The sequence below is a fragment of the Equus quagga genome, chromosome 15 (assembly GCF_021613505.1).
Source record: "Equus quagga isolate Etosha38 chromosome 15, UCLA_HA_Equagga_1.0, whole genome shotgun sequence".
NCBI classification, from domain to species: domain Eukaryota; kingdom Metazoa; phylum Chordata; class Mammalia; order Perissodactyla; family Equidae; genus Equus; species Equus quagga.
In genome coordinates this window covers 9,435,055-9,455,479 of record NC_060281.1, presented here as the reverse complement: position 1 = coordinate 9,455,479, position 20,425 = coordinate 9,435,055, and the positions used below count along the sequence as shown (strand labels likewise).

Below are 20,425 nucleotides of genomic sequence, written 5' to 3'. Positions count from 1 at the left end.
GCAATATCTCTTGTCCTCTAGTTAGTTAAAGGGTATATTTTAAAAACAGAAAGTGGAGGGGAATTAAAATGTGTAGAGAAAGTCATAAGTGTAAATTGCTTCCCAATATAATCTCTTGAGTTCATATTTAATAAAGATAAGTTACTCAATCAACAATTACTCCATGTGTGAGAGTATTCTTACATAAATCACTTAGTTTGGCTTGGATCTAACATTGATAGGACATAATTGATCTTTAAAAGTTTTATGAAGAATCACAGACTGTGAAATTAAAGGCGGTTCTGTTGTCTAACTTTGCCTTCCATCAAGCAGACACCTGTTTTCTTGGTAGTGGAAATCTCATTTTATATGTACTATTGACCAGAACATCAATTAACTCTGTCTCACAATAATTAACATCATGCTACCTTCTGCTTTATATCAGGAAAACCTGCCAGAGGTTTCTAACCTGATACACCGCTGGCTAGGGTTTTTTTTCCCACCCCCTTAAATATGTTTAAAGCAGATGTTAAAGCCTTTATTATGTTTTCTGGCTTATGATTTGGTAAACCAGTTTGTCACTTAACCTTGTATATTGCATAGTGTTGTTACATGTGATAAAAGTTGGAAAATATCCAGTGAGCCAGTTTTATTCTACGTTTCTCAATTTACAACCAGCTGTCCTTGAAATTTTACTTTTTTTCTTTTAGAAACTGTTTATTTTTCACTATTTCCATTTTCTGCTTAAGAGTCTATGGATGACCAGCTTAAGACCACTCTGATTGTCCCTACCCATTCAGTGGCTCAAGCAGTGGGAACTTCAGGCCAGTCTTCAGGGGTGGCTGAGCACTCCAGTCTTCAGCAGGGAACTGCTGGATAGGCACAGAGGGCACCTGTGCACCTTCAGACCAACCAGCCTGTGACCTTGGAGTGAGTAGCAGTAAGGTTGGGAGCTGGAGCGTCCCTTCACCCTGAAATCCCTCCTCAGTCATGGCCTTTTCAGCAGTGGCCTGCTGTTCCTTTTCAATCTCTTCAGGATCTCTGTAGAAGCGGAGATCAGGTATGACCTCCCGTGGGGGCTCATGGGAGATGGTACCACAGGTGCACAGAACTTCCTGGGCCAGCATCCACCACCTCAGACCCACTGAGTGAGCTCCCTTGTTGTTGCACAGGATGGCAATGTCCACGCAGCACAGAGGAGAGTCTGTGTTACACAGAGTGATGGAGGGCAGGTTAACATAAGACACCCATGTGAGAGGCTGGTGACCAGCCCTGGGATCAGTCACCGCTGAAAGTTGTAGCTCCTGGAAGGCTGCCTGGGTCTGGTTAGTAAAGTTCCCAGGAGTGAAGTGACCAGCAATAGGAATGGCTTTAGTGGCAGCAGCAAACTTCAGCACAGCTCCCTGGCCAGTATTTCTGGAAGATATGACGCTGACATCAGCTGGTTTTTCAATGGCAGTAATGGCGTGAGCTGCCAGTGGAAGCTTCTCCCAGATTATCTTCAGATTTATGATGTAGATACCATCATTTTTCCTTTTGTATATGGAAGTCAAGGTTGGTGCCACGTAAGTTGGTTCCTGCTGCAAGGAATTTGCAGACATCCTCCTCCTTCATTTGCAGGATATTAAGGGCTCCGGATATTGTGAAATCTTTCCTTTCAGTTACAATGAGAATTCAAAACTCAGAGATGGACCCCTTTCTGGGTAGCATGTAAAGGTTTTACTTTCTGATTATTTATAAATATTGTCATTATCCCTAGAAAAGAGAATAGTATGTTAAACTGGATGGTACTCAATATTTAAAGCTTGTAATTGAAATCTTTGGGAAGTATTATTTGTTTATGTATTGGTCCCACCCATCTAATCTCACGGTCCTTGAGGGCATGTGTGGTAGTTTCCTTGTGCTACTATAACAAATTACCACAAATTTATTGGCTTAAAACAGCACAAATTTACTATCTTACAGTGCTGGAGGTCAGAAGTCTGAAATGAGTTTCATCGGGCAAAATCAAGGTGTTGGCAGGATTACTTCTGGAAGTTCTATGGAAGAATCCATTTCCTTATCTTTTCTAGTTTCAAGAGGCTGCCTGCACTCCTGGGTTCATGGCCCATTCCTCCGTCTTCAAAATCAGCAATCACATCACTCTGACCTCTACTTTGATCACGTTGGGCCCACTCAAACAATCTCCCTATATCAATGCTCTTAATCAAAGCTACAAAATCTTTTTTGTTGTGTGTGTTGGGGTTCCCAAGATCACCCTCAGGTTTGATGTGTTGCTAAGAGGACTCACAGATCTCAGCATATAGTCATAAACATGACTATGATTGATTATGGAGAAAAAATACAAAGCAAGGTCAACCAAGGGAAAAGGCACATGCACGGGGCAAAGTCTGGGGGAAAACAGGTGCAAACTTTCAAGGGTCCTCTCCCAGTGGAGTCACGTAGGATGTGCTTAATTTCCCCAGCAATGAGTTGTGACAATGCATGTAAAATGTTGCTAGCCAGAGACGCTCATTAGAGACTCAGCGCCCAGTGATTTTATTGGGGCTGGTCACGTAGGCATCCTTTCCTGCCATGTCCTCAAATTCCAGGCTCCCAGAAGGAAAGCAGGTGTTCAGTATAAGCCATATTGTTTGCACGAACATTTTGGGCACGGTGAGCCACTCTTATCAGTTATTGGTGGGAACCCTGCAAAATCTAAATTCCTAGATGCTAGTCAAAGGCTAATCTTGCAAGTAGGGCTTTTCAAGGACAGCAGTTTAGGACTTCTATGTTAACACCTTTCTTCACACCATGTAAAGTACTGTATTTGCAGGTTTCAGGGATTAGGATGTGGACATGTATGGGGGATCATTACTCTGCCTACAGCATATTTATTTTACTTAGTTTTATATTCACAGCTCTAGCCCAGTGCCTTGCATTTAGTGAGCACATGGGAAATGCTTCTTTGTTCATTGACCTGTGGATGGTGATTTGGCACATTGCCTGTGGCTCTGTCTTAGTAAATGGCATTACCATCCATCCAGTACCTGAATAGAAAATCCATTTTGATTCCTCCCTTTTTCTTGCCCTTCATATGCAATCAATCACCAAGTCCTACTGATTCTACTCTCTAAGTGTTTCTCGATTCCATGCCATTTCCCAGGCTCACTACCAGCACTATAGTCTGGGCCACCATAACTTTTTGACTACTTTTGTCTATAATCTCTAGGCTGGTTTCAAGCAGCTAGTTTTGCTTCCCTCCAATGTATTCTCCAGATAGAAGCAAGTGTGTTCTTTCAGGAACACAAATCTAAGTGCATTACTGCTCTATAGAAACCCTTCAGTGGTCCCTGTCTGCTCCTCTAGACTCAATTTTTACCCTCTTTTACCTTGCACACTCCAGTTTACTGTCACGTTGAATTTCTCTTGGTTCCTCAAGCAGAACATGCTCCCTCCTTACCTCTAGGGTCTTACATGAGTTTGTTCCTTTGACCAAACACTTTCCCCCTTCTTTGCCATTCAAGTCCCATTATCCTTTTACTTGAGTCTCAGTGAAAACATTTCTTCCCCAGGGAGATCGTATCAGGCATCTAAACAGGTTGTCCCTCTATTACTTGTTCCTACATACCGTGTACTTTCCCTCTCATTATACTTATCCCAAAAGTTATTATTTTGTCTGTTTTCCCTGCTAGTTTTTAATCTCTATTATGGTAGAAATTCTGTCTGTTTTGTTCACCATTCTATCATTAATATCTAGTACCTGGAATTGGACATAGTAAATTTTCAATAAATATTGCCTAAATGAGTGAACGAATTAGTGCTAAATTTTTAAGAATGATTGCACAGCTGCTTTGAAAAACAGTTTGGCAGTTCCTTAAAAGGTTAAACATAAGAGTTACCATATGACCCAGTAATTCCACTTCTACGTATATACCCAAGAGAAATGAACACATAACCTCCACAAAAACTTGTACATAAAATTTCAGAGCAGCATATTATTATCATAATAACCAAAAAGTAGAAACAACTCAAATTTCCATCAACTGATGAATGGACAAATAAAATGTGGTATATCTGCACAATGAAATATTATTTGCCTATAAAAAGGAATGAAGTTCTGATACATGCCACAACATGGATGAACCTCAAAAACACGCAAAGTGAAAGAAGCCAGTCACAAAAGACCACATATTGTATGATATATATGAGATGTCCAGAACAGGTAAATTTACAGATTTACAGAATAGACAAATTTACAGAGAGAAAAAGTAAATTAGCGATTGCCTAGGGAAGTTGGGAAGAAATGGGGAGTGACTGCTAATGATTGTGGGGGTTTCTTTTTTGAGTTGATAAAAATGTTCTAAAATTGTGTATGGTGGTAGTTGCGCAATTCTGTGAATGTACTAAATACCACTGAGTTGTATATTTTAAATTTGTGAATTGTATAGTATGTGAAGTATTTGTCAATAAAGCCATTATATAAAAAAATAGTGATTGAAAACTCACCAATGTATCATTCAACTCCGAAAGAGAGCTGAGGGTGATTATGTCTTATCTAGATTGAAGAGAATATTAAGCTCAAGAAATATTAGTTGAATGGGTGAATGGCTTATCATTCTTTCTTGACTGAAATGTCTGGCTGGCTAGTTCACCTCACAACTCGAACAATCACATAAGTGCTTTTCTTTGGGACAGTCGTCGTACTTTGGTATAGAACAGAGGGCTTTATGTAAATTTTGTCACATGAAATATTAAAAAAGAAGTAACTTAAGGATCAAGAGTTAAAAAAATTAATACTTTTGACAAATAAAAATGGCAAGCAATAGGATATATTGGAGAATATGAGAAAGCCATTTGGTATAAACCTAATTCAGCCTGACCTTGTCTTTCCAAAAGGGCTTGACGGTGGCTGTTGAGCATTCATTGCATGTCTGCTTTAGATTTTCCCTATGGCAAGAGCAAAAGGCCCTTGAAGTAAAGGTGCAACTTCCCTCCCCCTCCCAACGTTGGCATCTCCTTAAGGATTACGCATCTTTCCTTAGGCTAGAAACTGATTGCTGCGCTCACCTGTGACCGCCCAGCTTGAGACAATAGACTTGCCTCCTGCTACACCCACCAAGATAGCAGACCCACTACCTGCTGTGTCCATCGAGTCCTGTGCCTTCAGGGCAATCTTGTGACTATTGTGGGAGGGACATTTCAATCATATGTAAAGCACTCTCTTTGGGGGTATATAACCACTCTGTACACCTCATTTCTTTGGTGCCCTTTCTTCCTTTGGGAAGAAAGGCCCCGGGCCATGGTCCTCAGATTTCAGCTCAGAATAAACTCACCCAAATTTTCATTTACAGATTGGTTATGGATTATTTTCGTCGACACTTTTTACTGATTCATCAAAAACCCTCATAAATGAAACAGCGTCTCCCCACTATTAGATACAGAAGGATACGACTGATTTAGGCTGAGGTGCCAGTAGTTTTAGTCGCTCACTCACTATTGCTTTTGCACTGCAAGTGCAACATCAACCCAATGAAAAAGGCAAAGAGCTCTTCCTATTATTATGAAACTAGTTCTGACCCGATGTTCCCCTGAAAGCATCTTGAGGACTCCTAGTGGGTCTGTAGACCACACTTTGAGAACTGTTGACCTCAGTGATATAAATCACAGAAGCCTTAATAACAAGGGTCCTGAATGTGTTCACAGATCTCCCTGATACTAGGTTGTGCCCCAGGGGTCTTTACTTCTAGGGTTGATAATCATCTCAATCAAGTTGGAAATTATTTGGTCAAGTTTCTCCTTAATGTGGTACCCTTCTAATTAAGGGGACAGCATTGCTAACTGCTAAATTAGCATTTCCTTGCTTTTTGCTGTTAGAGGATACATACCAGCAATCACTTCAACCTTGTTTATCTTAGGTCTTAATTCTTTTTTTCTCTTCTCAGCTCCCTTATCTAGAATAGTGAGATAAGGCAGCTAAGGAGGTAGAGAGGGAGTCAGGCGACTTTGTGATAAGTACCCTTTTGTGGCTTGAGAAGTTCACAAAACTCTTTTCTGATTATCTTTTCTGGGAAGCTTTCTGGATGCTCTATGATAATTGATTGGAGATGGATTGAAACATATTCTGGCTGCCCTACATCTGGGAACTGAGAGGCCAGCCACCAAATTCTTATTGGAGTTTAAAAGATGGCATTCAGAGCTTACTTGTGGGCATAGTTAGCTTCAGCACATGAATAATTCTCCCAGCAATGACAGAAGGGAGAAACTGCCGAACCATTCTGTAATTTGCACATAGGTTTTCTGATTAAGCCACCATAATTTGTGACAACTCTGAAGGATAATGTGTCAGTGGCAGGTTAGAGTTTTGCATCATGTTAATGTTGTCTTTGTTTAACTTTTTACTACCTCCTTCTTTGGGGAACACTGAAATTCTTCTTTGTGTTGCAGAAGATTTCTCAGCGTGGCCAGATGGTATTTAAAGAGCCTAATGAGAAAGATGCCTTGGCTCCAAGTGGCAATGTCAAAAGACACGTCGCAGCTGCCCTGTCTTAGAGGTCTGGAATGAGACCGACACTCCCAATTACTGCCCAGTGTCGCGTTGTCACTACTGCCTTCTCAGCATCCTGCCTCCTCAAGCAGCATTCACGCCTCTCTTCATCTGTTCAAGTGGGTGCTTTGGCACGAAGGAAGCTGCACATTATCTCCCTCATGCATCTTGCTGTCCTTGGCACATTTGTTGTTTGTTGGTGGTGGTGCCAGGGCTCAGCTGTTACATGACAGGCTTTGATAGAGTGAATCAATTGTTGCTGTTTTTTCTTCTTGAAATACCCATCAGACTTTGCACTTTCCCTTTAAAATGAAGGCTGCTTTGTAATAGTTACTACCGGGAACAAGAAAAATAGGACACAAGACATTTATATCATTTTCACATTTGATCATGTTGGATGAATTGTCAGGAGAAAAAGAAGTCTTGATTTTTCACAGCGTTAATTTAGATGGGAACAGAGTTCCCAGAAATATCAGTTTATGGAAATTTAGGATTAAGGGTATACTGATTTGGCCTTAGCTTTTGAAACTGCTTAGAAAGACAGAAAGGGAGCGAGTTCATTACTTTCAGCTTTCTTCTCTCCCAGAAGGGCAGAGCCCACAAAGGAGTCCTTTCTGGGAGTCCAGGAGATTGCTTTTCACTTGAGTGTTATTGGAAATTTTCTGTAGGTGGTGGATCTGAAAACTCTTGAGGTCAGGGTTGAGGATTTGTGATCTAAACATTCTTGACCCTGCTTCCTATAAAACCACAAATTAATATTGCCAGAACTCATCGCCACAGGAGAGCCATCCGGCTGTCCAGCAGATAAAATTGAGTAATAAATTCAGAAAGTTGAATGTTCCTTATTTTTGAACATTTGAGTTAAATCTTTTATGCCTGATAGTGCTATTCAAATCTAAACCCACTCTAGGTTTATAAACTATAATAAGAAAACTCCAACTTTGTAAAGTTTTTAGAATGATGTTTAAAATACGGCTGACTCTAATTAATGGCTTAAAAAAAAAAAAAAAGCAAGGGGAAAACTAGAACATACTCATGGCCTACCTTTGTCTGTGGTTCACCTTCTGTGAGGAGGCTTCCACAGCACCGTGCGAACAGGGATATGTTAAAAAACAGAAGCTGCTTTAGATCAGTGGGTCCTTTTATCTGGACTAAAGGTCAAAACTAGCAGTCAGCTAGTTTGACCAGTTCTACGACCTTGGACAAAGTCACCTCTCCATGCCTTAGTTTCCTCAACTGAAATGGGGATTATAATAGTGCTATCTCAGAAAATTGTGAAGGATTCGGTGAGTAAATATAATAAAGCATAGAACAGTGCCAGACACAGACTAAATACTGCCTAATTGTTAGTTTTTGTTGTATTGTAACAATAATTGTATAATTGTTGCAACCGAGATGATGCGAGGTATCCAAGAAAAAAGGCAAGTAGAGAGGACGGAGAGAAAGAGGGAAGGTGAGAGAGACGGGATCTTTCCCATGATGGGGAAAGGGACAGAGGTTGGTGGGTCCCAGTGCTGTGTCCTCTGGCACTGTTCTTTGGAAACAAACTCTCCGAGTGGGTAGAGAGATTTCTTGAAGGAGAGGACTGCACGGTGCACACAGGCAGGCTTCGCTTTGGGCACAGGACATCCCAGCCTTGCCAAAGACTCCCCTGTCCCAGTCATCGCAGCCAGGTCTCAGCAGTAATTAGTGAAGACGGAGGAGCCAGCCCTGGAGGAGGCAAGAGGGTTCCTCCCTACCCTTGGTTCTGTAACACACACCACCTCTGCGCATTCTGGACGGAGAGAAAACTCAGTAGGCTGTGTATGCAGAGTTGGATGTAGTTTACTTAAAGATAATAAAGAAATTCAATGTTTTCTGTGCACCTGGGTTGTGGACTGAGATTTCTACCCACTGCCTTAATTGGTCCTTGTGATGATATTATTCATAGAGATGTTCTTTCGATATTTCACCTAATGTCCTGTTTTCCAAAGTATGTCTTTGATGGCAGAGACCATTTAAAAATTTCTGTACTCATCCTCCACTCTGCCTCGCATATCATTCTCTGCACAGTGAGTGTTTAGTAAATAGTGATGTGCGCCCCAGAGCCACCAGGACAGTGGTCCTCATCTACTGTGCTGGGTACAGAGGTGACCACATTCCTGCACCAAATTCCATGACACAACATTTCTATCAAAGTACAACATTTTTGTCTTTGCTATGACTGAATGCTGTCACTCAGAACTCGGTGAGATGTAATGTAGAGTGAACGGGCTGTGTGATGCAATTTAGTCAATACAAACTGGCTTTAAAGAAAGAGCATGTGCATGTTGGGACCCATGAGATCTTTTGCACCATGAGGCTATAAGAGGATAAGGTCAGGGCAAGAGGCAGCTCTATTTAAACAGCCCTGTAGAAAGCCTTCTAGAAAGACTAGAAGGGAATGAATGAAGCTTTTCCCAGCTACGAGGGAAGCTTTAATGGAACCTGTGAGATGTTGTTATACTGCAATAATGATTTCCGTGTTATTGTCTATGACTTTGACGATGATGATGTTGGTATTTAATCCCTTCAAGTATGCTGTCCAAATTCTAGAACTCAAGAGTGTGACAAATGCTACAGGTTGAGAACTACTGCTTTGGGACAATTATATCCTAAAAAATATAGTGTGAGGCACTTGAATGGTAGGTTCTTGATTCTTTCCATATCGTCCTGTTTGGCCAAAAAGAGGCATCTCAACTGGATTACCTAACACCTCCTGTCTACTGTCAAGTGGTCAAGCAGATCCTGAGTGGCTGCTAGGCTGACTTGCCACATTTCCACAGATGCCTTTGGTAAAGAGACAACAAGCCCAGATGTATTAGACAGTTTATGCATGAGCTTAATATTTACATGGGTTTCCCTTGCTCCCAGGTCCCTTGGCTGGTGCATGGGCCCAGGTGGATATGGGGCACACAAGGGTATGTGTCACAGCGGAGGAACCCTGAGCTCAGGAAACCCCTAAGCTTATAAGGGACTGCTGCCACACCTGCCCAATCTTTGTCGCCAAGGAAGACAGTGTTTTTATACCTTGAAATGCACGCAAATCTTCTCTGAGGAAAGCAGGGAGACTTTATCATCCTGGTGTGAGTAAATAAATCTGCTTCCTGACCAGGAGAGCGACCCTCTCTCTAGCTTCCACGACTGTTTGTGACGCAAACAGCTCTGAACAAAACCGTTATTGAGCAATCTTCCAGGTGCAATGCGCTGGCTTCTGCACCGTGGAAGAAGCAATAGAGAGCATCAGGTCAGGATCTGAGTTTGGGCTCTGCTACTGACTAGCTGGTCCATGTTAGGAAAGTTATTTAACTTCCCTGTAAAACGGGGAATGGTATTTGCCTCCTTGTAGAGCTATTGAAAAAATCAAATTAGATAGTGTATTTAAAGCACTTTGTATTGTATTTAGCACAGTAAGAGGGACACATCGTAAAAGTCAGGCCTACATTATGCCAAGAGTACAGAACGCTTGGTTAGCAGGAGCTTAAAAATCAGGGGTTTTATTTTCTTACATAAGAACAAGGCCAGAGATAGACAGCCCAGAACTGGTCCAGCCGCCCCCAATGCTGCCTGTGACAGGCTTGCTCTGCTTTCTCACTGCTCTGCTTAGCACGCTGCTCCTGTTACGGTGGCAATGGTTGCTGTTCCCTAACCCTAAATCTGCATTCCAGGAAGGAAGAAGGTGGAAGGACCAAACACCTTCTACTTGCAGGCTTTGCATTTTTATTCTGGGGGCAATGCCCTCCTCAGGGACCTCGTCCATATGTAATTGGCAGATTTGGGGTTACATGACCACTCTTAGCTGGGAGCTTAGAGATTTTTAGTTAGACACACAGCTGTCCCAAACCAAACAGAAGTCCTGTTAGAAAGGAATAAGGTGGAATGGATCTTGGTAGACAGCTGGCAGTGTCTGCCGCAGACGTAATCCCTATGTTCAAGCTGTTCGCCTTTCAATATGGAGCCTCAGTGAGCAAAACGAGCTCTCATCCTGGCAGTCACAGACTCTAGCTGGTGTCTAGCTGCTTTCTATTAGGTGCTTATATTTAAATTTGAAAAGGTTAATTCTACTTGAGCCAGTGGTCAAAGGACAGCTATATTCCTAGCTTCTAGATTTTAGACACTGAATAGCGTTATTTGGTGATGTCTAAAATGGAACAGAATTAACATATTACGGTTAATTAGGCTTACTGGAAAGCCTTAATGCCCCTAACACAGGTAGCCTAATGACTTATATTTTAATTTCCTCTTCTTCATTAACAGGTACTAAGGGGCGTCTTCAATGAATTGGTTCTCAGCATTTTGGCTTTAACTTCTGTTTCCATGTTTATACTATCAAGAGTTGGTCAGCTGGGTATCAAGTCAATCTGTGTAGCCAAGTTTCTTGGATGTGAATTAACCTATTAAATTCAGGAACATTTATTTCAGCCATTTTCTCTGGTATACTGGTTACTAAAATGTATTTCTCATTCCTTAACAAGAGGATACTGAAAACAACTTATCCTAATTTTGATGACTCAGAATCACCTTTCGAGCATCAGTCATGAAATTTTATAGCCATACACATTGATATAAAACTCCCATTGTCAACTTATTCTTTGCTTACTTGCTTCTTTCTCATAGAATGAAGCTTGTTTAATTGTGAGACCCTTTGGGCCAGGGTAATAGGCCCCCTTCAAGAGCCTGCATCATCCTCAAAGAAGTTATCAGTGTCTTCACTCTTGCTCCTTTTGTTCTTGACTTTTCATCGCCATTCAAGTTATTTTTCAGGTCTGTAACATCTATTGTTGGACCACAAGCACCAACCTATGAACTTGCACCCATCCCCCTTCTCACTTGTACTAATTTCATTAATGAAGTGAGAAGGGGAATCTCCCTTACCTTTCAAAGAATTTTGGAGGTGTTTTGAGTGGGCTTACTCCAGAGTAGAGGTTGGCAAGCGTTTTCTGGGAAGGGCAGTTAGTACAATTTTTAGTCTTTGTGGGCCACATACAGCCTCTGTCACAAACCTCCCCCTCCTCCTTCTTTCTTTCATTCTCAGCTTGGAGGGCCATACAAAAATAGACATGGGTCAGAGCGGGCCTGCAGCTGAATTTTGCTACTCCTTGCTCCAAAACATATAGTACTTTACCATTACAGCAGTCGTCTCCAAAATTTTTTGAAAGTAGACCCTTATTATTAAAAATGCTTTGATGGGGACTGGCTCTGTGGCATAGTGGTTAAGTTCGCATGCTCTGCTTCAGCAGCCCGGGGTTTGCAGGTTTGGATCCCACACCTTACTTACACACTGCTTATCAAGCCATGCTGTGGCGGCCTCCCATGTACAAAATGAAGGAAGATTGGCATGGAATGTACTCAGATTATTTTTATCTATAAAATATGTGCATGTTTTTATAAAACTAATCACAGACTTTGTAAAACAGGCAAAAAGATAGAAAAGCATGAGACGAAAAGTGGATATAAATAAAAGCTCTAGAATTTCTTCCTGTGCCTCAGGAGATCATCTTGCCCACTTCTGGGGGAAGCTGCATTTCATCCTTGAGTTCTCTCTATTAGAGGAAAAAGATGACGCTTCTCACATGACACCAGCCCTACAATTTTCCGGAAGATCTTAATACCATCTTTTGCCCTGAATCTACTTAAACCCAAGGGAACGTGATTCATTGGGACTGTCAAAATAAAGGTGGAAAACATTACAAGAATAGATTAAAAAACATCAGTTCTCTAACTATACAGACTATGATCAAAGAGAAGCTCCTTAAGACCATGAAATTCTCCTTCAGCAGCATGATTTATTGACTATTTTTCACCAGTGAATATGCGGTCTTCTAATGTGATACCGCACTTGAAATGCCAAGGCCCCCTTTCAGGAAACAGCATACAACACACGTAAACGCATTTACTTAGAAAACTGGACTTTTTAGGAAGCCACAGCCTGGAACCCAGGTCACTTTCAAATTGTTTTCTAAGAATCATTATTGAACATGTCCTGTATCAGACCCCTAGATTCTTTTTTCTTTTTAAAAAGTCAAGTTTTTTTTGCTTTTAAAGATTGGCCCTGAGCTAATGTCTGTTGCTAGTCCCTTTTTTTTGTCTTCATCTCCCCAAAACTCCCTAGTACATAGTTCTACATTCTAGTTGTGAGAGCCTCTGGTTGTGCTATGTGGAATGCTGCCTCAGCATGGCCTGAGGAGTGGTGATGGGTCAGTGCCCAGGATCCTAACCACCGAAACCCTCGGCTGCCAAAGCGGAGTGTGTGAACATAACCACTCAGCGACCAGGCTGGCCAGCCCCCAGACCCCTAGATTCTTAATCTTGGGTTCATGGATTCCATAAGTGGCTGTGGATGAATTTTAGGGTATCAATGAACACATCAAAATTTTTATGCATGATGGAGCTTGTGGATGTAGTATGTGCATATTTCTGAGACTATGGCCATAACTATCTATTTAGAAGACAGAAATCACACCGGCTATTTTACTAGACAGAATTTAATATAAAGAACCGTTTGCGTAAAACTATTAAGGTAACTGAAAAGGCAAATTAGAGAATTCGAAGTTATCACAGAGGTAGCAATTGCAGGAAGCTGCGCCTACTCTCAGAGAAACAACAGAAAGGGGCAGAAATAATTAAAATTCGGAAACTTGGGGACTTCGCCCTACAAGACCTGAAACTAAGATCTCGCGAGAGCCGCTGCTCGTGCGGTGCACGACCCAGACCTCCTGGGAGAAACAGCGGGCAGCTGGCGCTGGGGCTCTAAACGGGCGCCGTGGGCTGGTTCTGAGTTGGAACCTCTTCACTCTAGCCTCAACTGCAGCTTCCCAAACCAGCTGCCCCGGTTGGAGTGTGAAAGCGTTGCTGCGGTGATGCTCAAAGAACTGCAAACCGGCTGGAGTAAGCAAGACCCTTCCTCCTCCTCCCATCTTGCAGTCTCCCTAAGGAGCCCCCTATTGGTGGACTCTAACCCGCTTTGGCTCGCCAGGAAAGTGGTCTGCAGCATTGCAAAACCGGGTGGATTTAAAGCTTGGCAGTAATAGCTTCATTGCCGGAGCAGCGGACCATAGATTTAACCAAATTCATTTTTTTTTTTTTTTTGAGGAAGATTAGCCCTGAGCTAACATCCGCCACCAATCCTCCTCTTTTCTGCTGAGGAAGACTGGCCCTGAGCTCACATCCGTGCCCATCTTCCTTTACTTTATAGGTGGGACGCCTACCACAGCATGGCTTGCCAAGCCGTGCTATGTCCTCACCCGGGATCCGAACCTGTGAACTCTGGGCCGCTGAAGCGGAACACGCGAACTTAACCAGGGCGTCCCTAACCAAATTCTTAAAGCGGACGTGAACTCCAAAGGTAAAACCTCTACTTTCTATTTCTTAATATTTGAGGAAGAGGTTTATTTTCTGTATGGAGGTGTTGCTTCATAGGTGAAGATAAATGAGTCTGGATATTCTGAAGTATTTCGTTCTCTGGGTTCTGGTATCACAGAATGCAAACCAACCAGTAATTAATCTATTATGAACGTTCTGGAACTAAACTTTTGAAGTTATGTGGCGAGGTCCCACTTCTTTTCCATTAATGTTCTGCTGCGTCGCTTTGGCTTCGTCTGCAAAGTGATTTTGTTTCTTAGGACAGCATAGTGCACACCATCTCTGGTGGGCTCCAGCACTGGGATCCCCGAGGGGCCTGTCTGTGCTGCTTTCCTGCCCTCCCGGCCATGGCTGCTGCAGAGCTTAGAGGCATCTGAAGGGCTGAACTAATCCCCCACCCCTGCCAGTTAAGTGGTCCAAATTTAGAAAGAGGGCATCTCTCTCAGGTGGTGAAGTTGGGAGACATGAATGAGAAGCTGCTGGCAGCCCTGTTCTTCCCCGTGAAGACAGAATTCGGCCAACACGGTGAGGGAAGCAGAGAGGTGCCAGTGCCAGAGTCTCGCAACTTTCCAGCCCTGGCCCAGTGCCCCTGAACCAGCTGCACCAACCCTTGAGAACACACTTTGCTTGTGTGAGTCAAGCTTCTTTTCTTCTTCCTCTTAGCTTGTTGAGGTTGGTTTTCTATCTCTGGTGCCTGCCTCCAGCAGCTCTGTGGGGCTGCTTTTGTACACACCATTTAGACAGTTAATCTCCCAGGGACTCTGCTGCCATAGCGGTCAAAGGCTGATGGAACTCACCTCCAAGGTTGTTTGAGGAGTAAATGAGGAAATGTGTGTCAAGCACTTAGCCTGGTGCCTGTCATAAAGGACACATTACAAAAACTTGTGGTGGACTCGGCTGTATCATCAAGAGCCTGGCTTGTCACTAGACTGTGCTCGTATGGCAGTTTGTCCCTGTGTCTCTTAAGCTGCTCTATTACACCATTTGGTTTGCCCTTTTCATGACACCCTGACGCTGTCAAGGACCAACAAAGTTTGCAGAGGTAGCTGTTAACCCAGCAGTGTATAATTTCTTCAAAGACATTCACCTAAGTTTAGTGCAGGTGTCCGTGGGGGCAGCCTCGCTTTAGGCTTTAAGGTTGTTTCTCTTTTTCTTCTGCTGGGCGTCACTGCTGTTCTTCTGTCTTCTCTACTACCGCGGTCAGCGGAGGGATCCCTGTTGTTGTTTCTCATTGGTGATGTTAAGCCTGCCCATTTGAGTCTGTCTTCTCTCAATCTTTTCCTTTTGTTAGGTTTCTTCCTAATCTTACTACGTCTCTTTTGCTTCTTGGCTCCTTATATGAAAAGTCTGGTTATGTATGTAGATACGCATACATTGTATTTTGGAATATCGGTGTAATGATTTTCAGTGAGAATTATAACTCTCATGCAGACCAGCATATTCTTGCTGGCATGAGATAGGAAGCTAAATTATAATCAGAAAGTTGCTTGGTGACCCAGGAATCAATGTAAGAGACATAATATGACCCCCTCACGCTCCCCATGTAGCTGTTTCACTCAGCCTTCATTGCTGCCGGCTTGAGCGGGTAAAAGTACTTTGTTATTCAGAAATTATTTTTGCATTAATATCAAACTGGACAGCTAAAGATTATAGGATCGCTGCTGCTTAAGATGAATACTTAAAAAATAAAACAAAGTGGTTTTATGTGTGTGAACAACTCTCTCTGCCTCATAAATACAGAGAAATAAGGATGTACTCAATTCCAAAACAAAACAAAAAAGAAAGAAAAAACCCTAACAAAGCAAGTGCAAGCGAGTGACATTTGGGAAAATTTCCTATAATAATCAATAAACAAGTTATTCTTAGGGAGGCAGATGGCTTCGTGTGAACTCTACCTAGCTTGGTCAGTGTAGCGTTGTCAGTTTGAGACTTTCAGCCTCGTAGTCTACTAATTTAAACGAGTTGATCCAAATGATCTTCTAGATGACTGACATAACCAGCTGATTGTTTAGCTGTCCGAATCACATAGGCACCGTTTGAGACAGATTTCGAGCTGCATTGGTCCCATGAGGCAGTGTGGTGGAATAAGGATGAGTGCACGTTGCTCTCTTGTGCCCCAACTCTCCCCTGCTTTCTAGGCTCCTATTCCGACCACCCACTGGATAGTCCACGTGAATGACCAACAGATGCTTCAACCATAGCACATCCCAAACAGAATTCTCCACTTCTTCCGCAGCACCTTTCTTGTTGCACCAAATGATACCCATCATCCACCCATTCCTCAGGCCAATATCCTGAGTCATTCTTGACTTTTCTCTTTTGCTCACATTGCACACTCACTCCATCAGTTGTCCCGTCAAAGTATACCCTGGTTCCAGACATCACATCTCAGCACCTGGTCCAAGCCAGGCTTCCTCCTGGTCCAGGACCCCCTCAGCTCTCTGCCAGGCCTGCAGCAGCCCCCCAACTGTTCTCTCTTCTGCTTCTCGGGCCCTCCAACCTCTCTCCACAGAGCAGCCACAGGGATAGGTTAAAACATAAATCACCTCACATCTTTCCTATCCTCAAAATGCACAACAAATATCCAGTCCACTCAAAATAGCATCCGAGTGATTTTTGTTTTCTTATATTTTCTGTAATTATCGTGTGTAATTCTTTTTGTTTTTTGTGGGGAAGATTCTCCTTGAGCTAACATCCGTTGCCGATCCTCCTCCTCTTTTGCTTGAGGAAGATTAGCCCTGAGCTAGCATTTGTGCCAATCTTCCTCTACTTTGTATGTGGGATGCCTCCACAGCATGGTTGATGAGTGGAGTAGGTCTGTGCCTGGGATCCAAACCTGCGAACCCTGGGTCGCTGAAGTGGAGCCCGTGGAACTCTACCCACTCAGCCACAGGGCCGCCCCCTTGTGTAATTTTTATGACTTGAAAAACAATTTGGTTTTACATTTTTGCTTTTATAAAGGATATAACATTTTAAATACAAAAGAAAGCATTTCTTGGTACAGCTTTGCTTTCTTTAATCATTTAGTTTGACACACAACATCCTCTGATGCTAACTTCAGAGGCTTCCTTTTATTTTGACTCCTCCTATTCCCAGTTAGATAAAAGATAATACTCAGTGACACTAGGAGACAGCATGGTATAGTGGGAAAGGCATGGATTTTAAACCACAAGACCTAAGATCTAGTTTATTTGACAATGAATTAGCCAAGTAGCTTTAGCCAATTGACTTAAATTGTCTGTTCTTCATCTTAAAAAAACAGGACTAATAATATCTGACTTACCTACCACACAGGATTTTTGTGAAGATCAAATAGATATTTGAAAGTGTTTGGTGAAGTGTAAAACACTCAGTGAATGTTAGTTTAAAATAATAGAATCATACAATCGTCACAGTGAGTTGTAAAATCTACAGAGGGAGTGATGAATTCCATACGTTAAAACACTCACTAAGGGTTTGATTGAGTATCGTATTCATCATATGCTATCTTAACCCAATATCCACACGCATAGAAGAGGTTAGATCAGTGGATGTCAGATGCTAACTGAATAAGAATTAAAGTGACGGATGTGGAGTTGGAGCAGCCCTGCTCATCCGAGGAGACAGCTGTATATAGCTCGGAGAAAAACTCTGCCTTGTTAAGTAGATGGGCTTTCTTACATATCTTGAGAGAGCAGAGAAGACCATAGATGGGTGTAGGTGGACATAGTGCCCAGATCTGAAAAGGGAGACAGGTTGTTACGCCTGATAGCCTTGTTGGGACAGCCTGAGGCTGACCTTGAGAAAAGGGGCCTCTTGTTTAGAGGATCTGTGGGACACTCTTCGTTTTGCCAGTCCTGGAAGCACTACAGGTAGTGGTGATGGGGCCTAAGGGAGGGAAGCTCTCAGGCCCTAGGAAGATGTAGAGTTGGAACCTCAGAGGAAGGAACAAGAGAAGTTTTGAGATCGGTCTTCAGTTTAAATAAAGCAAAGAAAAATTCTCTGAGTCCCAGGCTTATTGCTAGGTCCATTTATATATTGTCATATTTGATCCTTAGCGTGCATTTTGAAGTAGGTATTATCACTTTACAGATGGGAAAACTTTAGACTCAGAGGAGTTCAAGTTGTTCCAGATTAGCCTACTAGTAAGTGAACAATCTGGGAATGAAATCCAGTTGTGTTGGCCTCTTTACCTGTATCCTCTTGAATGCCAATGAAGTTCTGTGTAGTAGAGGCCTTGCATCTGTTCATATTACTGATTTTCAGAGAGATACATGTGAAGTTTTCAGGGGTGTTGGCAGAGTCTCTGCTACCAGGGTGTAATGCTATTGGAAGCCGTGAATCCCGCTGATGTGTGGAGCTGCTTTCTTTAACAAAGAAGGATGCCTAGATTTGTGGCTCAGCATCTCTGAAAGAGTATCATGATTTTTTTCAAGTCAGATATTTTCTTGATGAAGAAATATTTTTGCTGTTTTGAAGATAGGATTTAACAACAGCCTAAAGAAGCTCACCAAATCAATGTGTATTAATGTAAAAAATGGAGATTTTGGCTGCACTAAGAGCTCAGGATGGTTTCACTCAGGTGTAGGCAAGTGGCGTAGCTGCCTATAATTCATGACCTGCTTCATGGAGTCAGGGACATTATTTGACAAGGACACTGCCTCATTATCATTCTTCTGCTCCATGTCACAAAACAGAATACATGATTTCAATGAGATCTTTTCAGTCATGTGTGGCTCCTTTTCAAGACTTTTGTGTTGGGCCAAATCCAAGAGTTAGTAAAATCCTGGCCTTGTCAAGTCCAGGCTTCTTTTCACAAAGATTCACATTGTCTAATGTATCATGGACAGACAGAAGGTACTCCTTTGAATTTTGTTGGCTTTATATTTTTATTGGGAGAAAAGTTTTTAACACCTAAAGCACTGAGGTTTTTGCTTCTATGTTCAATTGTAGAAGAAAAATCTAAAAATACAGAAACTTTGTCATACTTTATTTCCTCTGGCATTTTATAGCTAAGTGCTATAAAACAAATTTGTAAAAATCATGTGTCTATAAATATAATGACAGCTTGGGGTCTCTTTAATTCTTTTCATAGAAAGATTATTCTGTATATCTTAGCAAGGAAGCAATGATGGTTATAAACTAACTGACCATGTCTAGTACAGATAGTATACTGCTATTCCATATTATCTGGAGTCAACAATGCTTTAATAACTTAATTTGTTATAAATGGAATATTTATCACAAAGTCGTGGTTCAAAGTATCTAGAAGAAATTAAAGACAAAAAAATTTGACATCTGTTTCATGTGCCCCCTGAAGTCAACCAATGGACTCCATGCACAGTTTAAGAAATGATATTTTAGAGGACAACCAAGCATTTGATTTAGTATAGGAATAGCTAATTTCTATGATCTGTAGGATGTACCCTTTCTGTTGTAAGAACCCTTAATTGTGTGATTCAACTGTGTAGGTCAATTGTCTTATCTGATTTAAATCAAGGATAGCAGAAACCGTATTGTATGATAAAATCAAAAATGCCATTGCTTCAGAAAATAGTTTATAGGTTGCATTGAGTTTTCAGGTAAATTATTTGTATGTGGTAAGGTTGTGTTTCAGTTATCTACTCTGTATAACAAAATATTTCCAAATTTGGTGGCTTTAAACGACGTTGATTCTTTCCCGTGTTTCTCTGGTGATTCTTTTGCTGCACACGATGTTGTCTGGGACCACCCATGCAGCTGCATTCAGCTGGGAGCTTGGCTGGGACACCATGATTTTTCATATGGCCTCTCTCTCCAGCAGGATCACTGGGACTTCCTTACAGAATGGCAGCTAGGCCCTTATGAGGGAGTGAGCCAAAAGAATAAGTTCTAATATGTAAGCCTCTGCTTGCATCACGCTTGCTAATATTCCATTGGCTATGGCAAATCACATGGGAGGGAACTTTACATGGGTGTGAATCCTGGGAGGTGTGGTTCTTTGGGGGCTACCAATGTCAGAGTCTCCCACAGGCCACTGCTTATCTCCTAATAGCTCTCGACCTCTGCCCTTTTTCTTTCACAATTAAAGTCCTGATTTTTAACAGGATGAATGGCCACTTAGAATAAACACTACTTTTCCTACTCTAACACTCTTCAAATTGTGGCTGGGAAGCTACATTTTTGGGCAATGGGATTCAAACAGAAGTGCTGTGTGTGACTTCTGGGTAGTATCTTTATTATGTATCCACTGCTGTGACAAATTACCCGCAAAATTCAGCAGCTTAAAGCAGCAAACGTTTATTTTCTCACACGTTCTGAGAGTCAGGATTTGGGAGCAGCTAAGCTGGATGACTTCGGTTCGGAGTCTCTTATGTGGTTATAGTCAAGATATTGAGAAGGGCTGCCATCATCTGGAAGTTGTCTGGGGCCGGAGGATGCCTTCCATGGTGGCTCACTCTCATGGCTCTTGGCCAGAAGACTCAGTTCCTCACTGGCTCTTGGTAGGAGGCCTCAGTTCCTCACAGTGTGGGCCTGTCCAGAGGTCCTGCTTGAGAGGGAAGCTAGCTCCCCCTAGAAGGA

At 42.2% G+C, this 20,425-nt stretch overlaps 1 pseudogene; it reads right to left on the bottom strand.

Moving 5' to 3' along the window:
• Nucleotides 1-723: 723 nt before the first annotated feature.
• Nucleotides 724-13,440, bottom strand: LOC124226467 (40S ribosomal protein SA-like; annotated as a pseudogene).
• Between the last annotated feature and the right edge of the window lie 6,985 nt (nt 13,441-20,425).